The sequence below is a fragment of the Triticum dicoccoides genome, chromosome 2A (assembly GCF_002162155.2).
Source record: "Triticum dicoccoides isolate Atlit2015 ecotype Zavitan chromosome 2A, WEW_v2.0, whole genome shotgun sequence".
In the NCBI taxonomy this organism is placed as follows: Eukaryota; Viridiplantae; Streptophyta; class Magnoliopsida; order Poales; family Poaceae; genus Triticum; species Triticum dicoccoides.
Window position 1 is genome coordinate 106850849 of NC_041382.1, and position 6157 is coordinate 106857005.

At 48.9% G+C, this 6157-nt stretch overlaps 1 pseudogene; it reads left to right on the forward strand.

Annotated features, from left to right (window-relative positions):
• The first annotated feature begins 1362 nt into the window (after positions 1 to 1362).
• On the forward strand, positions 1363 to 5794 carry LOC119353650 (annotated as a pseudogene).
• The last annotated feature ends 363 nt before the right edge of the window (positions 5795 to 6157 follow it).

Genomic DNA, 6157 nt, shown 5'->3' on the forward strand with positions numbered 1-6157 from the left:
GCCATGACCAGCTCCCTGTCTGTCTTCTTCCTGCCCCCCGTCCCCCTCCCCCGGCGCGCATCTGGGTGGAACAGGGTCGAGTCTGGCGTCGTCGGCTATCGAACAGCCGCACCGACGCGCCGCCGCCGCCCCGCTGGGCGGCGCTCTCGCCGGACGCCAAACAGTCCAGCTCCTGGTCGCCCACCGGCGGCTCCATGTCGGTAACGAGCCACCACACGCCCGCGGGCCCGAAACAAAAGGACAGCGACATGCACGCGTGGCTGCGCTATCCCCTATAGTGGTACGGGGAGCGCGCTGGCGCTGGCGGAGGTCTGGGTCAGGCTGGGCAGCGGCGTGCGGCAGCATGGACGCGGAGGGATTGTTGGCGTCGGCAGCGATCAACATGGGGACGGAGCTGGTGGCGCGGATGGCAGGGGTCGGCGGTGCCTGCGGCGGCGTGCTGCTGCCTGCTGCTCGGCACGGGACGGTTTACCCCTTCGTTCTGGTGGATCCGCGCCGCCTTCCGGCTCTCCGACGAGGAAGTGTTGCGGCGACACGGCCTCGACGCTCTCGTCGTTCAAGTGCGTCCGTCCGCTACGAGCCGGCTCCTCGCCAGATGACTCCGCTTCCCTGATTCACTGTTGGATTTCGTGTCGCACTCCACGAGCTGCTGCTCGGACAGAGACGTGAGGTTCTTACGGCTGCCTGAAATCTCCATCTTAATTTTGCTGCCTGAAATCTCCATCTTAATTTTGCTTCAATCAAACACATGAACATTCAGGCTGTTGACCAAATTGTAGTAAGATAAGCAGCTGAGTACATACTAAATTGCACTAAGATGAGCAGCTACATACCAAACACATGAAAAATCGAAAGTGCTTTTGTCCGTTGACGGAGTACTCCGTACTAACCACTAGTATTACAGGCTGTTGACCAAATTGCAGTAAGGGCATGTACAATGATGCTATCTTAGGAGTGCCATGTAGGATAAATGATGAGGTGGAGGAGAGAGAACTCATAAGAAAAGGTTTGTCTTCTCTTATTTAAGATAAGATAAGAGATGATATCTTAGCACAATATGTGTCACCACGTTTTTAGGAATAATTAGTTATGAAGATAAGGCTAAGAAATGACCCATTGTAGACATCTTTTTTTGTCATCTTTTAATTACATGCAAGACTTAAAATAAGACTATTTTATCAACCATTGTACATGCCCTAAGATGAGCAGCTACATACTAAAAAATCCCATGAAAATTCAGTTCGAAACAATGAAATTCCATCATCATCATCAAAAAAGAGAAGAAAAAAGCTTGTACTTGTAGCAATGGAGTCGAGTAGGACTTACTGGTGAAAGCGATGTTGGTGAGACTGCCGCGTAGTCATGGATGAGGAGCTTCTCGTCGGCGCCCCAGTAAACCTGGACTGCGACCACTACATGCACAACTCGGCGGCGCTCCGCGAAGGGATGTGCTACATGCTTGAGCACATCCTCGCAGATCATGAAGCTGCAGTCACAGGGCGGGTGGCCGCCGCCAACGCCGGCATGTCGCAGCCGCGCATCTTGCAGGACATGTTTGACGGAGGCGGCCGACCGAGCGCCGTCGGCGGAGTTGCTGAGCACATGGGCGCGCGTCGCGCAGTTTGAGGCCGCCGGTGAAGATGGTGCCGGAGACGTAGCTCCTCTCCGGCAGCACCTCCCCCTCCTTCTTAGCTGCGGGCGCGTCCGTGACGCGGACGTCGTGGTCCTGTCCGGCGTGGGCGAGATGTGCACCGTGCAGTGCGACCCCGGAGGCGGCGGCGGACGCGGTGGCGCTGGCGGTGAAGTTGGAGGAGGAGGACGACGAGGCCGTGGCGGTGGCGGGGGAGGGGGAAGGGGGGCTGGAGGTGGTGGTGCCGATCGGGGCGCAGAAGCACGACCCGGCGTGGAAGCACTGCCTCATGGTGCGCCTCGCCGGCCGGGACCGCCTCAAGTGCGTCTACTACGGCAAGCACTTCCTCGGCGGCGGCATCCACCGCTTCAAGGAGCACCTCGCGCGCCGCCCCGGCAACGCCTGTTGCTGCCCCGACGTCCCCGCCGACGTCGAGGCCCTCATGCACCGCAGCCTTGACGAGGTCGCCGCCAAGAAGCTGCGCAAGCGCGCCCTCGCCGTCGCTTCCTCCCCCGCCGCCTTGCCGCCGGCCTCCTCGCCATCCCCCTCCCCCTCCACCTCCAACGGCGACTTGGCCAGCCCCATCCACGTCGTCCTGCTCAACCAGGCCCCGCGCGCCGCCGAGGAGACACCTCCCATGGGGACGGGGTCGGGGTGGACGGAGAAGGACGGTGTGTCTGTCTCTCTGTGTGCGTGGGAGCGGGCGGGCGGGCAGCTGCTGGTGGCGATGCATTCGGGGTAGGAGCGCGAAAGGAGAGGCGCAACTTTTCGCAAACCCCCCCAGATGCAGTAGTATTAACCCACGCTCGACCAGTGGCGGTCAAAGCCTAGCTGGCGCCCGCTGACTCGGCCAAGTCAGCGAATACGTACATGAAAACGTAGATACGAACTAAAGCGAACCCTCTACGCAAGTACATGGACTGTAGTTCGGGTATTTTGAAATAGTGGTACTAAAGTGTCAGCCAGCTCAAGTTTTGTGACCTATGATGAATTTTTCTCTATCGTTAGACTAGCCATAATGGGTAGTAACATAAAGTAGTAACATGCTCATGTTACTACTCTATGTTACTACCTCTACAGTGGGGAGTAACATATGTATGGTAACATGTAACACTTTATTTATTAGGCTATAGACTCATTTTGCCTTGATATGTGTGATGTTACTCATACTAGTAGTAACTAGCTATGTTACCACATGTCTCTTTTTCTTTATTTATTGCTTGTCACATCATTTTTTTTATCTAGATATGTGTGATGTTACTATCTATATTACTCCCATTGTGGGGTAGTCTTAGGGCTCTACAGAACCCATCCGATTTTTTTCTGGAGGTAATCTCCCACGTTCATTAATAAATTAAAAAACAGGTTTGCTATTTCACATCTAGATGTGAAATAGTTATCTCACATCTAACTCTAAAACCGTTGGATCTTGTTTGTTTTTAATATTCGTGCAACTTGATTGTCTCGCTCGCGCGCTAGCTCGCGTGACGTTGTTGGGCGCGACGGCCCGCGTCCGCGGCCATGCGAGTGGGAGGCGGGCTGTTGTTTGTTTTTCTTTTACGATTTTTCGGCTGGTGGGCCATTTTACTTTGTCTCGGTTGTGGGCTGTTGCTTCGCATTTTCTCTCAGCACCCGTTTTGTTTGTTCTTCGTGAGGGCCGGGGGCTGCGCCCATTCCTTTGGTCAGTCCACACCCTTTCCTTTCCGAAGGGGTTCCAGGCGACGGCGTTGTCGGGAGTGAGAAGGAAGGAGAGATCCCCGCAGCGAAGTGAGAAGGGAGGAGAGACGCCCGCACTTGAGTGAGTAATTTCCCCTCCCTTTTGTGTTCCTTTTTTTGTTCTTTTTTTGTGTATCCATCGATCTAGGGTTTGCCCCAATCGACAAATCTTGTGTAGGGATTCAGTGGGCCGGTAGATTTTTGTGTTAGAGATTCAGTGGGTGGTACGCCCGGGAGTTGATACATGTTCTAGTGTTTTCCCCAAGTCATACAGAGAGATTTAGTTGGGGTGAGCGTTTTCAGTTCAGTTGGCGTATTTAGACAGTGGGGATTAATGGTTTTTCTCTTAGTAGTGGGGATGGGGATGGGTGGGGGATTAGTATAGGGTTTTTCTGGTGTGCTATGCGACTGTGATGACTTTTTTGTGTGTTTTTGTGATTGTGTGAGAGTGTTTAATAGACAGGGGAGATCCATTATGTGTAATTCACTTTGTATCTCTGAAACTAAGTTGTGTTCGATCCATCCTGCGTAATGTTTGTTTGTTGTGTACAAATTCCAGAGCATCTCACTTTATGTGTATTCATGTGAGTTGTAATAGGAGGAGAAATTCTCAGATATTTACTAGATGTGTTTGTAGTAATACGAGTCTAAATCGTTATGAAGATAGTGGTAAGTTGTTTTTGAGTGTTTTTTTTGTGGATGCATGCCTAGGTAGGCTAACAGCGGTAGTAGGCACATGTTGGTGATTTCTCTTGTAATCCACAAAAGGTATCAGTTTGTTAGATTTGAATCTTCCCTATTTTTTTAATGGTGCATTTTTCTGATGTACTAGAGTGATGTGTTTTGTGCAACTTTTCGTGCCTAGAATACAAAACTGCCTGCTATTCAAGTGTCTCTAGATCTGGTACAGCCAAAACAAGCAAGTGTTGTCCTGAAAAAAACAAGCAAGTGCTGAACTTTCTATGCCTAGAATATAAACGTGTCCGGACTATTTTTTTCTAGTTACTAGTTGTATCTACTAATGGCCTCAAGTACAGTAGAGGGGTTAGTAATCCTTAGTCCTGGTGGTAGTCAGACTTAGCCAGGGGGAAACAGGATAAGCAGAGTACAGTAAGTCATAGCAGAGGCAAGGGAGGTCACTTAGGTTCAGTGTAGTGTTGAAGTAGGCGAGTATATGTATGCGTAGATGTAGATTGAGTGTACTGTGTTGTCTATAGTTCATGAACTTTTCAGTGTTGTTGTTTGATGTAGTTCTAGAAGGCTTTTCAGTGTCGTGATATTTTCGTACAAAAACATGCTTGTAGTTCATGCCGTGAGACTAGCCAGTATTTTTGCATATGTCTTTTGTGTGTGAGCTGCTTGCTTGCTGTAATATTTCTTCCATACTAGGGGTCTACAATTTTGATTATCTGAGAGGGTCAACTTCAGTTTTGAAATGAAGCAATTCGTTTTGCCGACAGTTTTGCCATAGTCCTTTTTTAGTGTTCAACCAGCAGATTTACATGTTGTTTTGATGTATATTCTTGATTTTTCTGCTGCCCGTGCTTCATTTATAAATGGTTCTATTTTTTTTTTCATTTTTTGTCATTTTTCTGAGTGTTTTGAAATAGGATCAGTGGAGTTGTTTATATAGTTCTAGCAGATTTTTTGCTGATACTATAGTTTTTTATTTAAAAAAAATCAGTGTAGTAATTTGTACACAAGCATGTTGTAGTTCTTTTATAGTTGTTGGTCGAATTCACTTTTTAAGTTTAGTGTTTTGATGGTAAGGGATGTTAGCATCCCCACAGGAGTATAATTTTATTTTTTATGTTTAATTGGGACAATTCTATTATGGCACCACTTTTTTTTTCCTTTTTTGCTTGACCAGGATGCTTCGCCCAGTTTGCTTTTCCGCATTGTCGTCAGAGCTTCAACATGTATCTTCGCAATGCTGATGAAACCTTCATAGAGAAGTTTCATGGGGATGGGTCTTCTATTTTTTGATGCCAGTTTGCAAGTTGACCCTCGACTTGTAACAAGGTTCCTTGTTTCATTCCACTTGTAAGTGGACCCTCGACGTGCAACTGGGTCTTTTGTTTGATGCCGCTTGCAAGTCGCCCCTCGACCTACAACGAGGACTTATGTTTTCATACCACTTGCAAGTGGTCCCTTGACTTGCAACTAGGTCTTCTGTTTTCATGCCATTTGCATGTGGACCCTCGACCTGCAACTGGGTATTCTCTTTTTCATGCCAATTGCAAGTGGATCCTCGACTTGCAACTTGGTCTTTTTATTTGATGCCACTTGCAAGTGGCCCCTCGACTTGCAACTCTGTCTTCTATTTTTTTGATGCCACTTGTAAGTGGACCCTCGACTTGCAACCGAGTTCCTTTGTTTTTCATGCCACTTGCAAGTGGACCCTCAACTTGCAACTACGTCTTCTTTTTTTATGCCACTTGCAAGTGGACCCTCAACTTGCAACAGGGTTCCTTTGTTTTTCATGCCACTTGCAAGTGGACCCTCGACTTGCAACCATGTCTTCTTTTTTTATACCACTTGCAAGTGGCCCCTCGACTTGCAACCGGGTTCCTTTGTTTTTCATGCCACTTGCAAGTGGATCCTCGACTTGCAACCAGGTCTTCTTGTTTTGATGCCACTTGCAAGTAGACCCTCGACTTGCAACTGGGTCTTTTCTTTTTCGTGCCACTTGCAAGGGGACCCTCGACTTGCAACTGTGTTCTTTTTTGTTTCATGCCACTTGCAAGTCGATCCTCAACTTGCAACTGTGTCTTCTTGTTTGATGCCACTTGCAAGTCGACCATCGACTTG